Source organism: Pleurodeles waltl, chromosome 12 (assembly GCF_031143425.1).
Source record: "Pleurodeles waltl isolate 20211129_DDA chromosome 12, aPleWal1.hap1.20221129, whole genome shotgun sequence".
Classification (NCBI taxonomy): domain Eukaryota; kingdom Metazoa; phylum Chordata; class Amphibia; order Caudata; family Salamandridae; genus Pleurodeles; species Pleurodeles waltl.
In genome coordinates, this window is record NC_090451.1 from 270,849,913 (window position 1) to 270,875,443 (window position 25,531).

The following is a 25,531-nucleotide window of genomic DNA, read 5'->3' on the forward strand; positions in this document are numbered from 1 at the left end:
CAAGAAAAGTCAGACTTTTTTCTTTTGCAGATCCTACCACGTTTCACCACTGACCCTGAGTGTGCTGTGTGGTCTCCCTTCGGGTGTGTGCGTGTGGGGTCGGGGGAGGGACCGAATCCCCAACCTGAACATGATTGAGTAAAGTGCAAGCATCATGGATCCATTTTGCGCAACTGGCGCCCTCAGTTAAATTTCAACTTGTTTGATTACATTCTTCCACCGGAACTATGCAACCTTAACAGTTAACTGTCTGTGTTTTTTCGTGTGGAACTCTGACTTTCACTTACCTTCCAGCAAACCTTTCAGATGGACCGTGTACCTTTACATGAGTAGAACTCATGCTACATCAAATTGCTATTTTAGAGACACTTTTCCGTGTAGATGTATCTGATGTGAAAGTTTATGAGATCAATATGTTAATCCACTTCCATTGCTTTATAGTGATTGCTTTTATCATTCAAATCTGATTTGCTTATAATGTTTTTTGTTGATATTAGTTGTTTTTTGTTTTTGTTTGAAATAAGAGGTATGTGAAACAAAAATTAATTGGTCATAGGGTGGAATGTGATGCTATTAATTGTGTTTGACCAATGACTTTGTGTTTCACCACTGCACATATTACTTGCTCAATATTCACCAGTAGCACATTATGGCGGTATTTCAACATTGGCGGTAAAAGCCGCTTACCGCCGTGCAGAAGACCGCCAACACACCGCCGTGGCCGCGAACTTCCACCACAGCTATTATGACCCACATCTCCGAATGCAACAAAATTCTGACACCCACACAAGTCGGCCACACCAAAGGTCAGTGATAAACTGGTGAAAAAAAAACCTCCTCCGTCACGCCAACAGAAATACGCCCACACTATCACGACACACGAATCCACGCGGTGGTCTTTCAACCGCGGTATTTCATTGGCAGTACACACCGCTGCGCTCAAAATACACACACTCTTACAAAACACAGCCACATTGGACAATTAGAAATACACACACCTGATACACATACACACACCACTCCCACACACCCAATACAATATAAAACACACACCCACTTCACCCACAAACCCCTACGATCACTATTACAGAGAGAAGGCCAGAGAGAGACACCACCATCCACAAACTAGCATCCACAGGCACACAACACCATCACCCACACAACTTCCACGCACAAAACACCACACACCACTACATATCACCACACATATCACCACACACACCACCCCACACATCACCTACACCACCCCATGGCACGGCAAAGACACCCCAGGTTCTCGGAGGAGGAGCTCAGGGTCATGGTGGAGGAAATCGTCCGGGTAGAGCCACAGCTATTTGGATCACAGGTGCAGCACACCACAATTGCAAGGAAGATGGAGCTATGGTGAAGAATAGTCGACAGGGTCAATGCAGTGGGACAACACCCAAGAAATCGGGAGGACATTAGGAAGAGGTGGAACGACCTACGGGGGAAGGTGCGTTCCGTGGTCTCAAGACACCACCAGGCGGTTCCACGGACTGGCGGCGGACCCCCACCTCCTCACCCACAACTAACAACATGGGAGGAGCAGGTCTTGGCGATTCTGCATCCTGAGGGCCTCGCAGGAGTCGGTGGATTAATGGACTCTGGTAAGTCAAACCTTTAACTACCATATCCCCCACCCTACCTGCAGGCTATCACATACCCCCACCCTTGCCCCACCCCTATCACTCCTACTCCTCTCAAATGTCCCAATATCACAAACCACCCATCCCAACACCAAGCCCTGCATGCAACAACAAAGCATGGTCCCCCATCACTAAAGCATTCCCAATGCACATACCCATACACCCCCCTAAACCATCATCACACAAGCCTCCACACAGGAATGCCAGCACTGGGATACACGCTCACCCACCCATTGCACACCATGCCACACACAGATGCAATAATCATGCCTTTCCAACCCTGCAGGACCACTACCCAACGTCACCAGACAGGAGAGTCCAGACATCTCCACTCCACCCACAGAAGAGGCCCACAGTGATGACAGCACCTCTGTCCACCTGGATCTAGATGACCAGCCCGGACCATCGTGGGCCTCGGGACAGTTGGTTCCCCTCACACAGGCACAGGCCACCACAGACCTTCCCCCCTCAGGAAACACCAGCACAGCACCCACCCAGCGGGCCCATACCTCCATCCCCAGGACACGTCAATCAGCTGTGTGTCCACCACTACAGGGAACCCAGGATAACCCACCACCCCAACAACAACAGGGACCTGGGGGCAGTGGCAGTGGGCACACGGTCCAGGGGACGGAGGCCCAGGAACACAGGGGAACTGGGAGGGCTGCTGTGCGAGAGGGGGCGGACAGGCCAAGGGAACCCACTCTCCACGAGGCCCTCTCCTCCATCATGGGAGCATACCACCACTCCCAGGAGACGATGGCAACGGTACTGGCCAAGTTTCAGGAGACCCAGCGCATGCAGGAGGAACAGTATTTGGGGTTCAGGGAGGAACTCAGAACCATCAGCTCTGCCCTGGGTACCATCGTAGGGGTGCTGAAGGAAGTACTCAACACCAGGAGGGACACTGTGGCACTACAAGGGGCCCCTGACACTAGCATGGACGATGAACTGCCCACCACCTCCGCCGGCGCTAGTGAACAGGACGCCCCGCCACAGGACCACCACACCAGCACCCCACCCCCTGCAGACAGAGAACCACCCCGCAAACGGTCCCTGAGATCCAGGAACAAGACAGAGCACGATGCCAAGACCCCCGCCAAGATATGAGACCACCCTGATTGTCATCACACTGTCCCACTTTGTCACCCTGTCCATATTGAAACTGCCCCAACTCCACTTCCTATGCCCATATGGGCAATGCACCTGTGAGACTAATAGACTGGACTCTGCCATGGACATTCCTCCACCATCACTCCTCACCATTTAACTTCCCCCTCCAATATTTTGTATTTAATTAAACACACCTAAAGCACCAAAAGATCTGGAGTCTGTCTGTGATTTCGAAATAGTGTATTTGCAATTACAGTGACAAAATGTTCAGGAAATAGTAATGTCAACATACCTATGTCACACAGCTCTAGTCCCTGAGGAATCTAAGCAGATGATACACGTTGGGACCCACACCTGTGAATCCGTAAGGGAAAGTGACCATACACTGGGTGAAATCGACAGACATGATAGAGGTAGAAGTGTAAAAGTACATGTAGTAGGCAGGAATGTATTCTCACCTGTGTTTCACCGGAAATATTGCTGGATGACTGAGTCCCTGTTCTGCATGTCTTCTTCCTCTGCTTCCTCCTCATCACTGTCCACAGGCTCCACAGCTGCCACAACACCGCCATCTGGACCATCCTCCTGCAGAAAAGGCACCTGTCGTCGCAAAGCCAAGTTATGAAGCATACAGCAGGCCACGATGATCTGGCACACCTTCTTTGGTGAGTAGAATAGGGATCCACCTGTCATATGGAGGCACCTGAACCTGGCCTTCAGGAGGCCGAAGGTCCGCTCGATCACCCTCCTAGTTCGCCCATGGGCATCATTGTAGCGTTCCTCTGCCCTTGTCCTGGGATTCCTCACCGGGGTCAGTAGCCATAACAGGTTGGGGTAACCAGAGTCACCTAATAGCCACACACGGTGCCTCTGGAGTTGACCCATCACATAAGGGATGCTGCTATTCCGCATGATGTAGGCGTCATGCACTGAGCCAGGGCACATGGCATTCACATGGGAGATGTACTGGTCGGCCAAACATACCATCTGTACATTCATGGAATGACAACTCTTCCGGTTCCTGTACACCTGTTCACTCCTGTGGGGGGGGGGGGGGGCAAAGCCACATGTGTCCCATCAATGGCACCTATGATGTTGGGGATATGTCCAAGGGAATAGAAGTCACCTTTCACTGTAGGCAAATCCTCCACCTGAGGGAAAACGATGTAGCTCCGCATGTGTTTCAGCAGGGCAGACAACACTCTGGACAATACGTTTGAAAACATAGGCTGGGACATCCCTGATGCCATGGCCACAATTGTTTGAAAAGACCCACTAGCAAGGAAATGGAGCACTGATAGCACCTGCACTTGAGGGGGGATTCCTGTGGGATGGCGGATTGCTGACATCAGGTCAGGCTCCAACTGTGCACACAGTTCCTGGATTGTGGCACGGTCAAACCTGTAGGTGATTATCAAATTTCTTTCCTCCATTGTCGACAGGTCCACCATCTACTCACATGTCCCAGCGGACCGTGCCTATGAAGGACAACAGCGACCACAGAGTCAAACAACTCAGAGGTATGTACCCACTGTCTACACAGAACACCATTCAATCTCAAAATGTGGCCTGTATGTGTGTTGAGCGTAGGCCTAGCTATGTGTGACGCAGTTGGTAATTAGGCCATGTGGGCCCCTGAAATGGTGGCTGCCTGACCTCTAAACTGGGACAATGGGATGTGAGGTAACTGCGCTGGCGTTCTACACCGTCGCGGTAGGCGGTCGAAGACCGCGGCGCAATGCTGCATTGGTTAACATTGGACCTGAAGGGTCCCAGGAGCCAATGACGATGTACGCTGGCGGTGACGGTACGCACCGCCGCGGACGTGACCGCCGCAGACGTGACCGCCATTTTCTATCTGTTGAATCACTCGATACCTGATCTTCGACAGGAGAGGACCTATACTGCAAGTGCTGCTGTGACCTCGGTCTGGAAGAGACAATGGCTCGTGCGTCTGGGGAAAGGGCCCCTGCCTTCACATCAGAGGAGTTGGAGAAGCTCATCGATGGGGTCCTCCCCCAGTACACGCTACTCTACGGTCCTCCAGACCAACAGGTAAGTACACAGGGAGCATGTTGTATGGGCTATGCCTGTGTGGAGAGGGCTGGTTGTAAGAAGGAAGGGGGCAGAGTTCTGAGTGAATGAAAGACGGTGGGTGCATGTGCCACATGGCAAGGGTAGGGAGGGGGGCCACTCACTTTGACGGCGCAGTTGGTAATGACTTCTCTTCTTCCCCTGTACATTTCATGTAGGTCAGCGCCCACCAGAAGAAGGATATTTGGCGTGCCATCGCCAAGGACGTCCGGACCCTGGGGGTCTACCACAGACGGAGCACCCACTGCTGGAAAAGATGGGAGGACATTCGCTGCTGGAGCAAGAAGACGGCGGAGGCTCAGCTGGGGATGGCCTCCCAACGTGGGAGGGGTGCCCGTCGAACCATGACACCCCTGATTTTCCAGATCCTGGCGGTGGCCTACCTGGAGTTGGATGGGCGCTTGAGGGCATCACAGCAGACACAAGGGGGTGAGTACACTCTCATTCAGCTGACTTTGCGCGCAGTGGAGGGGTCTGGGTGGGGGAGGAGGGCTGTGGGTTTCCCTAGGCCAGGGTGAGTTCCGTAGGCTAGGGCCCTTCGTAAGGCATGGCCCTGTGGCCCCCCACCCCTCCTCTGTAGAGTGCCAACTACAGCTATTCATGCACCTGTGTCATCTATGTGTGCAGATGTCATCCATAGCCTTCTAGGCCATTCCCCAGGAATTGCACTGTAGAGTCCAACAGCGCGACGTAGTGCAGGGGGCTTCTGTGTCTGTCTTGTCCGCCAACGGTAGCGGTAAGCCATGCACTCAACATGTCTTTCTTCTGTTTCCCCCCCCCCCCCTTTTTTTGCGGTCTCCCTGTTCTTGTGTGCATTAGCATCATCAGGCGGAGGAGCAGTGGCACCGGAGCAAGAGGGAGCTGCATCCCACATGGCCATGGAGGGCCACACTATGGACTCTGAATACACCAGTGGGACGGAGGGCGAGGGGAGCACCCCGGCGGTGACAGGAGCTGAAACCAGCGACACGGACTCGTCCTCCGATGGGAGCTCCCTTGTGGTGGCGGCAACATCTGTGCCCCCCACTTCTACAGGTACAGCCGCCACCCCCCTACCAGCGCCACCCTCCCAGCAGCCCCTCAGCCTTCGCCCCGTGCCCGCTCACCCAGGAGGGTGCGCATCACCTTCGCCCCAGGCACCTCAGCCCCTGCCCCTGTCACCTCTGCTGCCCTCAGTGAGGAGGCCATTGACCTCCTCACGTCACTCACTGTTGGGCAGTCTACCATTTTGAATGCCATCCAGGGTGTAGAAAGGGAGTTGCAACAAACCAATGCATTCCTGGAGGGCATTCATTCTGGTGAGGCGGCCCTTCACTGAACCTTTCAAACTCTGGCCTCAGCACTGATGGCAGCCATTGTCCCTGTGTCTAGCCTCCCCCCTCCAACTTCCTCCACCCAGACCCAATCCCCTGTACCTCTGCCTATCCCAAGCACACCATCAGACCAGCCTGCACACACTTCACCACACAAGGGAAGCTCAGGCAAACATAAGCACCACACATCCCACAGGCACTCACACAAGCATCACACACATACAGACACACCAACATCCACTGCCTCCACTGTGTCCCCCTTCTCCTCGTCTCCCTCCTCCCTCCCAGTCTCGTCTACACTCACACCTGCATGCACTACCTCTACAGCCACTACGTCCCGCACCAGCACACCCACCACCACACCCCGCTGACGTGCAGTCACCACCCCCACTACCCTTCACACGTCCCCTGTGTCCTCTCCCAGTGTGTCTGTGACGCCCCCTCCCAAGATACACAAACGCAGGCACACACCCACCCAACATACATCCACCTCACAACAGCCTCCAGTGCATGCACCTTCACCCAAAACCAAAAAACTTACACCTCCTACAACCACCACCTCTTCCTCCACTCCCAAACCCCCTCCAGCTACCCGTCCCAGTGTCTCCAAATAACTTTTCCTGTCCACCCTTAACCTATTTTGTCACCAACCCCCCGTCCAACTCATAGGTCCTGAACTAGCACCTCAGCCACAAAATATACGGGACCAGTGGTGCCTGTTGTCACAGGTATGTGGAGTGCACCGGCCACCAGGACAGCCAGTGTGGCATGTAGCCACAGCACAGCCAGTCCCCACCCTGTGAAGCACCAGAAGTTGGACAGTGCCCGGCGGGAGAGGGGGAAGACTCCAGCCACCCAAGCCGCACCCAGGGGTCCCGGGGGGAGTGTGGACTCAGCTGTGACTCCACCCAAGGTGGGGAAGGGCCAGAAGAAACCCGGCAAGTCTGGGAGGAGCAGCACGGCGGAGAAGACCGCCATCATCCCCGCTGGCCAGGAGGGCCCCGCCAGCCCCATTGTCGCTGCCCGGGAGGCAACCGCCAGCCCCATCGTCGCTGCCCAGGAGGGCCCCGCCAGCCACAGCCCAGCTGCCCAGGAGGACCCTGCAAGCCATAGCCCAGATGCCCAGGAGGGCCCCGCCAGCCACAGCCCAGTTGCCCAGGAGGGCCCCGCCAGCCACAGCCCAGCTGGGCAATGAAGGACGGCAAAGTCAAGCACCGCTGAACTTTGCCCCGCCAGCCACAGCCCAGCTGCCCAATGAAGGACCACCAGCCTCAGCCCAGCTGGGCAATGAAGGACCGCAAAGTCAAGCACCGCTGAACAGGGCAAGCACCACTGAACAGGGCAAGGACCGCCAACTCAATCACCGCTGAACAGGGCAAGCACCGCTGAACAGGGCAAGGACCGCCAACTCAAGCACCGCTGAACAGGGCAAGGACCGCCAAGGCAAGCACTGCTGAAGAGGGCAAGGACCGCTGAACAGGGCAAGGACCGCCAACTCAAGCACCGCTGCACAGGGCAAGCACCGCTGAACAGGGCAAGGACCGCCAACTCAAGCACCGCTGCACAGGGCAAGCACCGCTGAACAAGGCACGGACCGCCAACTCAAGCACCGCTGAACAGGGCAAGCACCGCTGAACAGGGCAAGGACCGCCAACTCAAGCACCGCTGAACAGGGCAAGGACCGCCAAGGCAAGCACCGCTGAAGAGGGCAAGGACCGCTGAACAGGGCAAGGACCGCCAACTCAAGCACTGCTGCACAGGGCAAGCACAGCTGAACAGGGCAAGGACCGCCAACTCAAGCACCGCTGCACAGGGCAAGCACCGCTGAACAAGGCACGGACCGCCAACTCAAGCACCGCTGAACAAGGCAAGCACCGCTGAACAGGGCAAGGACCGCCAACTCAAGCACTGCTGAACAGGGCAAGGACCACCAACTCAAGCACCGCTGCGCAGGGCAAGCACCGCTGAACAGGGCAAGGACCGCCAACTCAAGCACCGCTGAACAGGGCAAGGACCGCCAACTCAAGCACCGCTGAAAAGGGCAAGGACCGCTAACTCAAGCACCGCTGCACAGGGCAAGCATTGCTGAACAGGGCAAGGACCGCCAAATAAAGCAGCGCTGCACAGGGCAAGCACCGCTGAACAGGGCAAGCACAGCTGAACAGGGCAAGCACCACCTACTCAAGCACCGCTAGCCCATGAGCGGCAGGGGCACTGACGCAACAGGGACCGTCACGGGGTGAGTGATGCACTCTGGGCACCAGTCCCCCTCCAGAACCAGTGGAGACATGCATCCACTACCTCTGTCCTTCCCAGGATGAAGCACTCTGGGCACCAGTCCCCCTCCAGAACCAGTGGAGAAATGCATCCATTACCTCAGTCCTTGGCAGGATGAAGCACTCTGGGCACAAAGCCCCCTCCAGAACCAGTGGAGACATGCATCCACTCCGTCTGTCCTTGGCAGGATGAAGCACTCTGGGCACAAAGCCCCCTCCAGAACCAGTGAAGACATGCATCCACTACCTCTGTCCTTCCCAGGATGAAGCACTCTGGGCACCAGTCCCCCTCCAGAACCAGTGGAGACATGCATCCACTCCGTCTGTCCTTGGCAGGATGAAGCACTCTGGGCACAAAGCCCCCTCCAGAACCAGTGGAGACATGCATCCACTATCTCTGTCCTTCCCAGGATGAAGCACTCTGGGCACCAGTCCCCCTCCAGAACCAGTGGAGACATGCATCCACTCCGTCTGTCCTTGGCAGGATGAAGCACTCTGGGCACAAAGCCCCCTCCAGAACCAGTGGAGACATGCATCCACTACCTCTGTCCTTCCCAGGATGAAGCACTCTGGGCACCAGTCCCCCTCCAGAACCAGTGGAGACATGCATCCACTACCTCAGTCCTTGGCAGGATGAAGCACTCTGGGCACAAAGCCCCCTCCAGAACCAGTGGAGACATGCATCCACTTGAGAGACTGTGGCTTTGCACTCCCCAGGATGCAGCAGTGGGCAAACCACCCACTTGTGAGACTTGAGAGACTGTGGCTTTGCACTCCCCAGGATGGTCCAGTGGGCAAACCACCCACTGGAGAGACTTGAGAGACTGTGGCTTTGCACTCCCCAGGATGCAGCAGTGGGCAAACCACCCACTGTAGAGACTTGAGAGACTGTGGCTTTGCACTCCCCAGGATGGTACAGTGGGCAAACCACCCACTTGTGAGACTTGAGAGACTGTGGCTTTGCACTCCCCAGGATGGTACAGTGGGCAAACCACCCACTGTAGAGACTTGAGAGACTGTGGCTTTGCACTCCCCAGGATGCAGCAGTGGGCATGGAGCCCCCTCGTGGATCTGGCGTCGTGCACTCATCCGGCTGAGGTGCCCCCCCTTCCCTTCCCCCTGAGGTGCCTGTTGTATTTCTATCTGATGCCCCTGCAGGGTTCTCTCTGTTTTGATCTGGTATCATGTGTGGGCCTCGCCCATGCATTTTGGGCCCAGTGGTCCACGGACTATGAATGGTTCAATACCTGGACTACTAATCTTGGTTTATATTTTGTTAATAGTGTAGATATGTATATATTTGCTTACTGTATTTTGATAAATTTCAATGGTTACACTCATTTCCTTCTGTCTTTGCATTCTTCCGGGGGGCTTGGAGGGTGTAACTGTAATGTTTAGATATGCATTGGTGTGTATGTTGTAGTGGGTGGGGGTGGGGGTGTTGCGTGTGTGTGCCCCTGTTTTTTGCCTCCCCCCTCCTCTGTGTTGTAGGTGCAGTACTCACCGTGGTCTTCGCCACCGGCGCTGGTGCTCCTGGTACAGGAGCAGGAAGACTATTGCAGGAAGAATATGGAGTTCCGGCTCCATGGTGTCCTCGTTCCTCGTGGAGTGTGTAGAGGTGAGCGTTTTCCCTTCGAAATTCCTGTTTACGCCGTGTTTTTATCCGCGGTGAATCCGCCCCGGAAAAGGTGGCGGATTGGCCTGTCATAATAGTGTGGGTGGTACATTGTCCTCCGCCTGTCTGTTGGCGGTGACCGCCATGCTGTTTGTTTGTACCACCGTGGCGGTCGGAGTGTTAAAGTGGCTGTCTTTGTTGGCGGTTTCCGCCATGGTCGTAATTCCAAAATTTTTACCACCGGCCTGTTGGCGGTCTTACCGCGCTTTAACACCGTCCGCCAGGGTTATAATGACCCCCAATATGTTTTGTTCAGTTTAGCTGCCTATTGGCTTTAACATGGAGTTAGCCATTACATTCTGTATTCAGTTTCGCCGCCTATTGGCTTTGACATGGCATTAGCCATTACATTTTGTATTCAGTTCAGCTGCCTATTGGCTTTGACATGGCATTAGACATTACATTCTGCATTCAGTTTAGCTGCCTATTGGCTTTGACATGACATTAGCCATTACATTCTGTATTCAGTCTAGCTGCCTATTGGCTTTGACATGACATTAGCCATTACATTTGATATTTAGGTTAGCCGCCTATTGGCTTTAGCGTGGGGTTAGACATTGCAGTTGAGACATTGTAGATGAGCTGTGTTTTTCCAAGCTGTGTTTTTCCACAAGATGGACCAAGCTGTTTTCTTCACACCAGACCTTAGCTGATAAGAGCACGTAGATTTTGTGTTTACCTCGCAATCCAGTCTGAGAACGGGGAGCTCAGGAGAATTGGCCCCTCTCCAAGGTTCTTTGGCTCTCACACTGAGTTTGCTTTTAAGGATGACTCTGGGCTACAGTGAGTTAGATTTGAATCTGCTTGATGTCAGACTGGAACTAGACGTCAGTTGCCCGTCTCCCGTTTGGGTAGAGAATCTCTTTCTCGCAGTTGACCGGAGTCATCAACTTGCAGACCCTAAAAAGATGAAGCTGAGTATAGGCCCTACCGCCTTGCCCATACGGTGATGAATTTGACTTTTATGCTTTGCTTTGAAGTTATGCTATAAATGTCTTCACCTATATTTGCTGTGTACATTGCAACTGAGAAGTACTTTGAGGTATTTTGCTTTCATTGCTGCGACTACTTTTGAACGTGTGCTTCCAATCTACTAATTTCATCTATCAGGAACTTGTGGGTGGGGGAGAAATAATAACAATACATGTCTTCTTTAAACTCAGAAGTGCATTCCAGAGAGGTTCTGTAAGCTCGGATATGAGATAAGAGGGAAAGCAGAACAGGGACCCTCTGTGCCCACGGCATCTACAGGTACAGCCGCCACCCCCCCTACCAGCACCGGCCTCCCAGCAGCCCCTCAGCGTGTGTCTTGTGGCCACTCACCCAGGAGGGTGGGCATCTCCTTCGCCCCAGGCACCTCAGCCCCTGCCCCTGTCAGCCCTGCTGCCCTCAGTGAGGAGGGCATTGACCTCCTCAGATCCCTCATTGTTGGGCAGTCTACCATTCTGAATGCCATCCAGGGTGTAGAGAGGCAGTTGCAACAGACAAATGCATACCTGGAGGGCATTCATTCTGGTCAGGCAGCCCAACAGCGAGCTTTTCAGACTCTGGCCTCAGCACTGATGGCAGCCATTGTCCCTGTGTCCAGCCTCCCCCCTCCAACTTCCTCCACCCAGACCCAATCCCCAGTACCTCGGCCTATCCCAAGCACACCATCAGACCAGCATGCACACACCTCAACATACAAGGGTAGCTCTGGCAAACATAAGCACCACACATCCCACAGGCACTCACACAAGCATCATACCCATGCACACATGCCAACATCCACTGCCTCCACTGTGTCCCCCTCCTCCATGTCTCCCTCCTCCCTCCCTGTTACGTCTCCTCTCACACCTGCATGCACTACATCTTCAGCCACTACGTCCATCACCAGCACGCCCATCACCACACACCGATCACGTGCACTCACCACCCCCACTACCATTCACACATCCCCTGTGTCATCTCCCAGTGTGTCTGTGAGCCCTCCTCCCAAACTATACAAACGCAGTCACACACCCACCCAACAGCCATCCACCTCACGACAGCCTTCAGCCCATGCACCTTCACCCAAAGTCAGCAAACGTACACCTCCTACAACCACTACCTCTTCCTCCACTCCCAAACCCCCTCCATCTACCCGGCCCAGTGTGTCTAAAAAACTTTTCCTGTCAAACCTTGACCTCTTCCCTACACCTCCCCACCCCTTCTGTCCCCTAGGGCCCGCCTGTCCAGGTCCCAACCCGGCACCTCAACCACCACATCACCGGGAACAGTGGTGCCAGCAGTAACCGGCTTCTGGAGTGCGCCAAGCAGCAGGGCAGCCAGTGTGCCAAGGAGCCAGCACAAGGACATTCCCCCACCTCAAAAACTAAAGAAGTTGGCCACAGCCCGGGGGAAGAAGGACAAAACACCTGCCACCAAGGGCTCTCCCAGGACTACAGTTGTGAGTGGCAAGACAGCTGCGCCACCATCCAAGGTGTGGAAGGGCCAGAGAAAGAAAGGGAAGTTACCGCCAACCTGCATGGTGGACAAGACCCCCACCGGCACCGCCACATGCATCGCCGCCACCGGCACCGCTGCCCAGGACACCGCCGCCAGCAGCACGCTCACTGAGCCATCCACCAGCACCGCTGCCCAGGATTCTGCCGCCAGCAGCACACTCACTGAGCCACCCACCAGCACCGCCGCCCAGGACACCGCCGCCAGCAGCACGCTCACTGAGCCACCCACCAGCACCGCTTCCCAGGACACCGCCGCCAGCAGCACGCTCATTGAGCCACCCACCAGCACCGCGCCGCCAGCGGCCACGCCACACCCTGTGCCAGTGGCACTACCGCAGACATAGCTGCCATCCCCAATGGTCAATCGTACGTGGCTGGTGTTCAGTTCCAGGGGCCTGGACAGCTTCCATGTTGGCCCAGCGTTAGTGGAGAATTACATCCACTACCTCTGTCCATGGCAGGATGAAGCACTCTGGGCACAACGCCCCATCCAGAACCAGTGGAGAATGACATCCACTACCTCTGTCCTTGGCAGGATGAAGCACTCTGGGCACAAAGCCCCATCCAGAACCAGTGGAGAATGACATCCACTACCTCTGTCCTTGGCAGGATGAAGCACTCTGGGCACAAAGCTGCATCCAGAACCAGTGGAGAATGACATCCACTACCTCTGTCCTTGGCAGGATGAAGCACTCTGGGCACAAAGCCCCATCCAGAACCAATGGAGAAAGGCATCCACTACCTCTGTCCTTGGCTGGATGAAGCACTCTGGGCACAAAGCCCCCTCCTGAACCAGTGGAAAATGACATCCACTACCTCTGTCCTTGGCAGGGTAAAGCACTCTGTGCACAAAGCCCCCTCCAGAACCAGTGGAGAATGACATCCACTTGAGAGACTGTGGCTTTGCACTTCCCAGGATAAAGAAGTGGGCAACCCACCCACTGGAGAGACTTGAGAGACTGTGGCTTTGCACTCCCCAGGATAAAGCAGTGGGCAAACCACCCACTGGAGAGACTTGAGAGACTGTAGCTTTGCACTCCTCAGGATACCTCAATGGGCATGGAGCCCCCTAGTGGAGCTGGCGTTGTGCACTCATCCCGCTGAGGTGCCCCCGCCCCTTCCCTTCCCCCCGAGGTGCCCGTTTTATTTCGATCTGATGCCCCAGCAGTGTTCTCTCCGTTTGGATCGGGTATCTTGTGTGGGCCTCGCCCATGCATTTTGGGCCCAGTTGTCCACGGACTATGTAGGTGCAGTACATGGACTTGAAATCTTGGTGTACATATTTGTTAATAGTGTATATATATATATATTTTTGACTAATGGATTTTTACTCATTACAATCATTCAACTCATTTCCTTTTGTCCTTGCGTTCTTCCCGGGGGGTTGGGTGGTGTAAATGTAATGTTTCAACATGTATTAGTGTGTATGTTGTTGTGGGTGGGGGTGGGTGTGGGTGTGTTTTCGTGTTGCGTGTGTGTGTCACTCTCTTTTCCCTTCCCCTCTCCTGTGTCGTAGGTGCAGTACTCACCGTGGTGGTCGGCACCGTTGGTCGTGCTCCTGGTAGAGGAGCAGGAAGAGAATGGCAGGTAGAATATGGAATTCCGGCTCCATGGCGTCCTGGTTCCTCGTGGGGTGTGTAGAGGTGAGCATTTTCCCTTCCAAGTCCTGTTTCCGCCGTGTTTTTGTTCGTGTTGAATCCGCCCTGGAAAGGTGACGGATTGGCCTCTCATAATAGTGTGGGCGGTACATTGTCTTCCGCCTGTCTGTTGGCGGTGACCGCCATGCTGTTTGTTTGTACCGCCATGGCAGTCGGAGTGTTAAAGTGGCTGTCTATGTTGGCGGTTTCCGCCACAGTCATAATTCCTTTTTTTTTTACCGCCGGCCTGTTGGGGGTCTTACCGCCGCTTTAACACCGACCGCCAGGGTTGTAATGAGGGCCAATGTTTTGGTGGTGGTGTGCCTTTTTTTCTAGAAGAATGAGCAGTATATTTCAAACTTGTAGCAGGTGCAGAATTAGTGCTGGTATTAACTGTATGAGGGTTACATTAGTGTTTTTATTTATATTTTACTCCTCATCCAGCAGGCATAGAAGGCATTTTGTTGGGTCTGCTTGTGTCGGTGGTAGAAATTGTGGTTGAGAGTGAGATAGAAAGCTGAATTGTTTTTGTAGAGTAGCCTTGTTGTGTAATAGACATGGAGATTTGAAGTTGTAAAGAGTGGCATGTTGTTTATTTTGTTTGCGTCTCGTAGAAGGTGTATGGGTTAGAGGTGGTGGTGGTGGAGCGTGTGGGTGGGTCATATTTAAGGCTCTAAATTGTGCAATGGATGAGAGGCCAATGAATGTGAGTTGTTGTGTTGGCGTATTTGTGGCAGGTCTTGGTGAAGATTGAAACTTTGACAGTAAAGATGGTTTAGGATGTGTATTATTTGTGTAGTCAAGAAGGCAGGAGTGGGTGTAAGTTTCTAATTTGTGACAGAAAGTACGATGAAAGTGTGTGTGTCTGTGTGTGAGATTTCGATGTGCTGCTGTGTGTGTGTGTTTTTTTGGGGGTTTGAGAGGAGATATTGGTATAGAGAGAAGGATTGGTATGTAAAATACTGTTGGTGAGTGAAAGTTGAATGGTAAACAGGGTGGTAATGTGTTTTGGAAAATAGTTTTTTGTTGTGTGTGACAGTGGATGGGCAATAATTATGAGTGTATGTGTTAGATTTGGTCGCTAGAAAAGGTTATTATGTGTGGTGGAGCGGAGTCTAAGAATTGTTTGGTTGTGTGGTTTTGGTAAAAAGAGGAGAAGGGTGTTGGTGGATGATATGATGGAAGGCTGTGTATATGTTTAGTGGTGACAGAAAAGGGTCCATTAGGAGCAAGTAGGGGATAGAGGCGGTGTTTTGTATGGACAGGGAGAGTGTGTCTGATTGGGTTAAAGTTATGTGTAATGAGACTTTGTGTTGTAGTGTGCATTTCCCGAGTTATTGTTACTTTGTTTGTGGATGTGGATGGCTAAAAGTGGTTGCTGGTGAATGGCAAAAAAGGTAGCCTTTCTGGCCGTAGGCCTGACCTAGCTCGAACAGGCCCAAACAGGCAGTGGCCCTTGTCCTTTCTGCACTTATCCCTGAGGCCTGGGCTGAGATGCCCTGAACCCTAGGTTTAAATAGCCCTATTGCTCAATGGGAATCCTACCCTTAACCCATCAGAACCTTAGCCCTAAACCTAACCAATCAGACATCTCACCCTAGGCCCAATGTGAGACCTGGACCTTTTACCCGATTGCAGCACTAGCCCTAGCCACCTATCCAAACCTAAACCCTATGCCCTATTTCCAATCGAAATGCTAGCCCTACAAACTAATCAGAACCCATCACCCTATCAGAACTCTAACCTTAAGTCCAATAGAAACCCTAGCCCTAGGAACCGATCAGAGCACAGATACAACAACCAGTAAGAAACATATGTAAAGGGCATGTGACTTTAGGCACAGGCTGGTGGGCAAGGGGCTTGGATCTGCTCTGCAAGTCAGAATCTCCTTGGATACAGACAGGCTCAAACCAAAAATTGCAGGTCCTGGTCAACCTTGCAGGTAATGCTCACATTTCAAACCACTACAGATACTGTTTTTCGTGCAATTAATCAAAACACTGTTTCTAGCCAATGATACATATACTTCCCAAACACAGCTTAAACCATAAAACAGAATAAAAAGTCACTTATAAGCACTCCAATTAGCCTCTAAGACTTGGTCTTGCCTTTTAAACTTTTTTTAACACAGGCCTTACCCCAATACAGGGGAAAACTAGGAGAGAGATTTAAACAGTCACAGGTAGGAAAAAACATCAGTTTTAAAGTTACAGATAGCACAGAGACCAAGAGTTCAATTTAAACATTCACGGGTGGAGGATATAAGCAGTTTTTAAGTTTCAAAATGCACAGCACAAGTCTCTGTTCATACTACCTTCTTTGTCCTTCTGCTCATTGGGCTGTTTAGGGCACAGAGAAGCTGGAGTTACAAAACTGAGGTGCAGTATAGCAATGTTCGTGAACATGCTGAAAAAGTGTCACTTCACTAGCAGATAAAAAGGTTATCTGTATATATTGTACTGCACTCTACGGTGAAAAAAATTGAAAAATGCACAGCCATAGAAATAGCAAACATGATTAACAGGGTTGACTTTTTAAAGGATATGAAAAGATGTGTGAGTTGAGCAATGAGAAGATTAACAGGGGTGACTTTCTATTGGATATGAAAGGATATGAAAAGATGTATGAGTTGAGCAATGAGAAGTGTGTTACGTATATCTGTGATCATGGCTGTGTTCTGTTGTTAGTGGAAAGCAGTAGTAGTGATTTAGTATTGGGGAAACTATTGCAGGAATTGATAGTGCAGATAGTACTGGTGTTGGTAGTGCTATGTTGTGGGCTGATTTGTTTCAGTAAAGAGGCATAGATGTTGGTGCAGTGATGTGGTTGCAGTTTCATTCTGTGGTGCTGGGGCGGCCACTAGTTTCTGTGCCAGTGTTTTAGTGGAATGCTGGAATGGTACTGTGGTCCTGGGCCAAGTGTGTGCCTTCAAAAGCCTGACAGTGCTTTGGTGGAGGAGGGTAGTTCTAGGATTGGATGTGATAGCACGTTTGCTTTGAGGAGTTAGCACAGTATCAGTGATGTGGTACTAGGGTTACGGTAATGGATGTAATTGTGATGCTCTGATGTAGTGCAACTGTGGCTAGTAGTGTGGTGACAGGGATGGGTGTGAAAGCCCCTTGGTGGTACTGTAGCACTGCATGATATAGTATTGTGGGTAGCATGTGATAGTGCATGATATGGTTTGTGGTATTGTAGGTAGCAAAGTGTGGTGGTAGTTAAGTAGGTTGGCATGACTGTGGGGGTTGTAGAGTGGTGTTGGGGTGTTACACAGAGTGGAGAATTTTTTCTGTTGAACTGTAAGATAGGGCAGTGGTGGGAAAGTAGTCTTCCGTGGCTGTGGAGTAGTGCGAAGTGGGATTGCAGTTCAGTGGACATTAGAGCAGTGCTGGGGCAGTGAATTACTTAAGGTGGTTGTAAGAATGTGGATTGTTGGTTGACTGGGGTGTGAGCCCTGGTTAGTAGGAACCACAATCCTTGTAAGAGTAAGGAACAAGCAAATCCCAAATTAACCTGTGCTCGCCCCCTCAGTTGCTTGACACAGAGCAGTCAGGCTTAACTTAGAGGCAGTGTGTGACGAGTTTGTGCAACACTTCAAACAGTAAAACAGTGAAAACACAGCACAAACAGATTCCCACACCAGGTTCGAAAAATAGCACACAGACCAACAAGACCAAAATGACAAAAACGCAATTAGTAGAGCCAGAAATATTGAAGTTAAAAGTTTTCAGGAAAAATATAACACCAACTGTTGCTATCTGGTTGTGCCAGACTGGGAAAAAGTCACAAGTTCAGGTCAACTGCGATGGAGCGTGGGCCAGCTACAGGGACCCAGTTAGGCCAGCTGAACAAAAGCACCTTAAATCCTGGTTTGAGGAGCGTTGCATAGATCCGCTTCAAAGATACACTGCACAGCCAAAGCGATGCAGCGATTCTAAAATGCAGCAAGGCTGTGGTGCGGGAGCCTGCATAGTCGGCAAGGATTCCATCAATGGGGCTTGCAATGCAAAGTGCTGCATCAAGGATGTGATGCACAGCTGGGTGATACAGTGGATCCAAAGAGCTGGGAGGCTGCAATGCAGAATCCATTGTCATCATCGAGGCTGTTGCCGACGAGAGATATGTGGGCCTGCGCCAAGGAGGCATTGTGCAGTCGGGTGATGATGTGATTCTGAAGAACTGCCAGGCAGTACAGTTCTTTGTCCCAAGTCCAATCCATGCAGCAGCGGTGATGCATTGGTTCTACATGGGTTTGCGCTGAGCAGCAGAGGAGATGCGTCAGTACTGCTGAATCCACAGAGGCTAGTAAGCACCTTAAGCCTACTTCCAAGAATCCAGGACTGGGGTGGCACCACCTGGCAGGATAGACTCACAGATGGCAGAGTCCAGGTGCAATGTAGTTGGACACTTGTTATGTCACCAAGGCGTCAGATCAGGGGGTCGGACTAACTAGCCCTTGGAGTCACTCTGGGTTCAAGAGATGCAGGTCCAGTCCATTTCACCCAGGTAAGAGGCAGCAGGTCAGGACAGCAAAACAGGAGTCCAGCAGAGTAGCAGTCATTCAGCAGCAAAGCGGTCTTTCTTCCTGGCAGAGTATCCATATGTCCACAAATGTACTGAAGAGATGCGGTCTGAGGTACAGTATTTATGCCCAGTTGTGCCTTTGAATTGGGGGAGAAGCTTCAAGAGCTTTCCCAGGCATCCCATATTCCCTGCCTTGGGTCTAGACTAACTACAGGGAGAATGCTGCCCTTTTTGTGGAGGCAGGACACAGCCTATTCAGATGTAAGTGAAGCTATGCCCAGCTCCATGCCACCAGTGATGGCCCATCCAGGCACACCTAAGCTCCCTATTGCATGTGGAAGCTAGGAGAAATACACAAAGATCAACTACCAGCTACACCCAGTCATGTGACCAGAGACAAGATGCAGGCACGAAATGGCTAATGCAAGAAAAAGCCAACTTTCTAAAAGTAGCATTTTGAGAATTGCACTCTAAAATCCGTCTCCACCATAAGTTAGGATTTTAAATTGTGATTTCAGAGACACCAAACATGAACAGGTTATCCCTTCATATTTGAAAATTACACTTATAAAATGTAATAAGGCAACTCCAATATTATCCTATGGGAGAGCTAGGCCTTGCAGTAGAGAACAATACATTTAACAACCAGGGCTTGTAAAACTTAAAAGTACATGTCCTACCTTTTAAAAACATTGCACACTGCCCTCTGGGCTGTCCAGGGCCCACCCTAGGGGTGACCTATATGTATTAAAAAGGAAGGTTTGGGCCTGGCAAAGGGTTTATTTTGCCAGGTCGAAACAGAAGTGTAAAACTACACACGCAGGCTCTGCAATGGCAGGCCTGAGACATGTTTAAAGGGCTATTTAAGTGGGTGGCACAATCAGTGCTGCAGTTCCACTAGTAGCATTTCAATAACAGACCCGGAGAACATGTAGTGTCATTTTACTAGGGACTTATAAGTACAACAAATATGGCAATTGGGGATAAGCCAATATTACCATGTTCCAAGGATTGAGCACCTGCACGTTAGCACTGGTTACCAGTGGTAAAGTGCGCAGAGTCCCAATGCCTGTAAAACCAAGATCAGGAAAAATAGAGGAGGAAGGCAAAAAGTTTGGCTGAAGGCCACCCCAAGGCTGACAAGCCTAACAGTGGTAGTAAAGTGCTGGTGGGTGGAAGTGCACTGATGTAATAGCAGCGATTTGATGATCAAAGTGGTGGTGTGGTACCCTTGTGATAATACAATCCCTGCTTAGTAACATGGCTTTAGAGTTGGTAGTGGAGCTTATCTAATGGTGCTATGGGATGGTAGTACTGTAGTGGTAAAAGTGTGGTGGTAGGAGTTGGTAGGTTTGTGCTGAGTGCTTTTACCACCAGTGGATACTATAAGACAATATTTTTGGGTTCTGAAGATCACAAAACATAAATTTTCCTTTTATCGTCACCACTACCTTCCTTTTAGAGAGTGAATATGACCTTCTTTTAAAAATGCAAAAAGAAGCAAGAGCATCAATTGGTGTTCCTGGTTGCCATGTTGAACACTATAACAAGTGTGCATGCCACTCAGATGTTGTGGAACCTGGAGAATCTCCACTAGAGAAATTATTTGGATGAAGAAAGTCATCCAACCAATTTAGATGGTAACCTTTATGGCAAAGTGGTGGTTAGTTTGTATCTGGGGCTTGACAATATTCATGAATATCTTGACAGAAGACCATATTCTGTTTCTAATTTTTCTATCTCCGGAGCGTTAGCTCTAAACTTGTAGGGAAGACAACAATTAGGAAAGATAACTTGGTGTAAAAAAGGCTCCAAAATAAAGGGCATAGAGAGTTGGAGAAACGGAACAGGGACTTGTAAAAAAATAAAAATCTCTGTCCATAGTCCTTTTACTTGAATTGATAACATTGTGTGTAAAAAGAGATTTTGACTTTAGGTGACTAACAAAAAATATACAACAGTGGTTTTGAATACAGATTAAATGTGAAAAAAATCATATACTAACGTACTATTCAATAAGATTTATACTATGAATCTGAACAGGGCTGGGCTTGTAACCCAAAGAAGCCCTGGCAGATTATGTCAGACCAGCCCCCACAGGGTGCATAGCAAGTGAGCCTGACCACTACAATGGGGCTTTGGGTGATTCTCCCCCATCACCCTTGCAAGACAATCTTGAAAAAAACGGCAAAATGATGAATTCCACAACACATTTTTCAGTATATATTCATTGTTTTGCTTTTTAATACAAGCACAATTATGGCAATCTACATTGGGGGTCTTCAATTATTCCCTCACCATCACCCTCAAAACAGTGCCTCTCTCACGCATATTTCATTTGCTTCTCTCTAACCAGCGTAGAGCACTTTACTTCTCACGCACACACAGAGACAATAAATCATATGTGTGTAAATCAGTGTTTGGAAAATGTATAAGACACTACATTATCCACACTAGTAGGCATTTTTTTAAAAGGGCTTGGTGTAGGGAAGCATAAACACAGGATTCAGAATGTAATGCAGTGGTTAGGGCTGAGTTTACTAATACCAATTTATTTCTACCCAAACAAACACTTTTCAGCAAAACTAAGCTAATGAAAGACTGCAAAAAAAACATTATTTTCTAAACTGTTCAATGCAGGCTGCATGCAGCTCTTTGATGGCAGTTCATAGCTCACTGTTCTAGATTATGATTGTAGCATATGAACTGCACAGTAACAAAAGGATCACTATGACAAAGACAGTATCCCACTCAGCTTTGCACATAAAATACTGTTCTGTATTCTGCATAGTACATGTTCTTTGCAGCAGGCATATTAACTCTCTGTGTTACCTTTAATGATTCAAACCTGCCACTAAACAACATTCTGATATCTCTCCAGCAAGTATATTAATCACCAGGGTTATTGTGACACTTTTATTGTTGCCTGAAAACTGTTGGCTATACAAGGAACTCTGCAGTGTTCTTAAAACTGCCGCACTGCAGCAAATCTAGTCCCCCAGTAACAAAAGTGCCCCCCATCCTTCCAGCCTCCCAGAGAAATGTCCAATGCCTGGCATGGCCAGTCCGGCTTTGAATCGGAATGTGAAACAGACTTTCATCTGAAGAAGGTAGAGAGAAATCAGAGGAATGGCTGAAATTATGTAGATATTTTACAGTTCATAATCTCATGTCCTTGTTTTTTCTACTTTAGCTTAGAAATCAGAATTCAACCATGCCAAGGGAAACTTATACTTACGAGTGGGCGTATATTGATGTGATATAGAACTTTAAAGGGGCCGTCTGGTGAAGGATATCACACTACATTTCAAAACACAGGACGACATTGTCAAAACAACATTTTAGAAGGCCTATAGTCGGTGATTGTTAGCAATGCAAGACTGGTACAAAATAACAATTTCTCACCTCTACACTGGGTGGCTTCTTTAAACGCTACAGTCCTATTACATGCTTAACCACTGGTCTGAATAAAACTGTTTTGTTCTGATTGGGTGTTTAGTTTGACTTTCTGTTATTATACAAACTGAGTTTATTTAGATGGCATACTTTTAATGTTCTTAAATAGGCACACAAGAGTAAAATGTCTTGTCTAACTGTACACCTTGTAATGTTTGTATGGTTTAATGGTTTTGTTTATGAGAGAAAATATGAATGATTCCCCAACTAAAACTGTGCGTTAACCTTTGTTTTTTAGTAGGCAAAAGACCCAATATAACATACAGGAAAGTTCTGTCCTTACATGATAGATTGGTGAAAAGACATTTCTCTACAAAACCGCATCAAACATGGCTTCATAAACAAAGAATGGGGTCATCAAATGTCAGAAATGCATACCATGCAGAATTGGCCTAAATAAGAAGGAAGTAAAAGACTACAAAGGTCGAACGATCTACATAAAGCAGAGAATCACTTGTGACACTAACTTTGTGGGTATATGTCCTAGAATGTAAGTGTGGATGAAATATGTGGGGAGCATAATATGTGCTTTAAAAAAAAGGATCCTTGAACACATAACAACCATACAGAACAAATACGTAAGCTACATTATAGCAAAACACTAACTAAGTAGCAATTGGAAAACCATGCACTACTATGGGATAGCGTGTGTACCCAGGAATGAAAGAGGTGGCAATAGAACTTTGAAGCTCCACTGGTTGGAGTTAATATTTATTGTCATATTGAGAACAAAGACCCCATGAGGCCAAAATGCAGATGAGGAACTATACACACATCTATAAAGGGGGCTGTACCAAGTGACTGTGAAAAGGTGGTGCATTTTTCATATATTTTTCTCTTTTTTCACTTTTTGATGCAGATGTCCTAAGAACTTGAACCTGTGGTTTATATTGTTGAGCTTGGACATTAAGGCACTGAGCACAGACGTTTCATACCAGATGCCTATTCATGAAAGTAATATTTGCATGTTTAATGAGATGCAGAAACATTGCGGCAATGCTGAGACTGATGTTGTGTAGCACAGCGATAATGACACTTCCTAGATGCAAAACACTCTTATTATTATTGGGTTTGTAATAGGATATAAGGAGATTAAACTGCCCCGTAAACACTTGCTTACGCAAAAATTATTTTGTTGAATAGTATGGAACTGAGCCAACATGACTGATTCTTAAAAAAAAAAAATATTTTATTGATTTTCAACAAAACAAGTGAGCAAGTAAGTGTCAATACTGCCATATACACCACAGCCTCTCGCCTATGGAGGGACATATACAGTTATACATCGGCTGAAAGATAATAAATCATAATCACTTAAATCAGAATCACATAACTTCAACAGTGACACATGACAGTGCTATGAGCAGTTATGCGTAGGGTGCCTAGTGTATCCTCGTTGCAACCAGTGACCCCAATCTCTTGTTGTCTTAGGCAACCCTATACTATGGCTGTCAGGCATAATTTGCTATAAAGCCCCTGTATAACATACATCAATCAATCAAAGAGATTTATAAAGCACGCTACTCACCCGTGAGGGTCTCAAGGCGCTGGGGGGGACGGGGAGGGGGATGGGGCTGGGAGGATCACTGTTCGAAAAGCCAGGTCTTGAGGCTCTTCCTGAAAAGAAGTAGGTTTTGGGTCTTGCGGAGGTGGGTTGGGAGAGAGTTCCAGGCTTTGGGTGCAAGGTAGGAAAAGGATCTTTCCATGGGAAAGGAAAGAGAAACTTGGTGGGGCTATTAACTGTACAGCGTGTCTGGTGTGATGTATTGCAGGGATAAAGGACATACATGCCAACATGTCCGACAGGGACCCTCGGTCCAGAAAAGTATCTACCTGAGTCAAATGGTGGGAAGTGAATGATAAATCACTAGTGATCAGTGCACCCGTACATATGTCTAAAGTATACAGGGGGCATTCCCTCATCCTCACCTAGTTGTGACCATGGAAGCATGGAAAACATGGGATACTGTGCGGGGGGATGGTATGGGGTCTGAATGACACAAAGGCACTGTTAGATGGTAGGTTGTTGGGTTGTAGGTGGCCCTAAATCTCTCTGGGGTGAACTGCGAGGACTTGCTTCCCCACTCTCCCGGGGGGCCACTTTGTCTACAAGTTTCATTAAATAGGTGTCCCAGAGTGCAGCCACCCCTCCTCCACCCTGCAAGTTTCGGTCCTGCTCCAATGTTTTAGCCTCCACCATGGCACAGCAAGATACTATATCTAGTGCGGGGGATGGGGTGCCTTCCAAGACTTTGGAATAAGCCATTTGAACAATGTGAGCGCAAAGTCTACAAATTTTAGATAATGTTCGGTCTGTTTGTTTCTCTTGGTGATCCCTTGCAGACAAAGGAGTGGGTCTAAGGTGAGTGGTACATCTATAATTTCTGATACATGTTGTAGTATTCAAGACCATACGGTGTGTATCACTAAGCAGTTCCATGTCATGTGCAAAAAGGTAGCATTCTCATAGCCGCACCTTGGGCACTGAGAACATTTTATGTAGGCAATAAGGCATTAAGTAGGTTTGATGGGCATAATTAAACTGTGAGTATTTCAGTCTAGTGTTCCGTGAGACATATCTCACTCGCTCCAGCACCATTTCCCACTGTTTATCTGTCAGGCCAGTTCCTAGGCAGTCGTCCCATCTGGCTTTGCTGTGAGGACGTGGTGTACCATGTGTCCCTCGCATCGCTGTGTATAAGTTGGAGACCGCCCTCCCCCCTGAGCCATGTGTTAGTATACAGTGTAGCCCTTGATGTAGTGAGGATTCTAAGAGGCCCGACTGCTAGATCTTGACAATCACTGCTTAAATAGCTGCATAGGCAAGGAACAGTCCCATGCTCAGTCCACATACCTCGCTCTGGTTTGAGAGGGAAGGCATCTGACCCTCTTCGTAAAGATCGCCCAGATGGGTAAGCCCACCCTCCCTCCATGTGTTGAAGTTATGTTTCTGACTAAGGTCTCACAGCTGGGGTATATCCCACAGTGGAAGTCGAGGTGAGTATGGCAGCAACCTCCACCGTGAATGAATCTATCGTATCCAGACCAGCTTTGCCATTCGTAGTAGTGGATCCGTCTGGCGAGAGTCAGAGTGGAGGAGCCACCCCAGTACCCTCCTGTCACCCACTCAGGTCCTAACCATATCCCCCTCTATTGTATGGTCTCCAGCCAACTAGAGCATCAGCCACTGCAACTGGGCCACCGCGTAGTATCGCTCTATATCTGGCACCGCCATGCCGCCCTCCATCAGAGGATACTGGAGTGCATCTAGAGATACCCTCTGGCGTCCC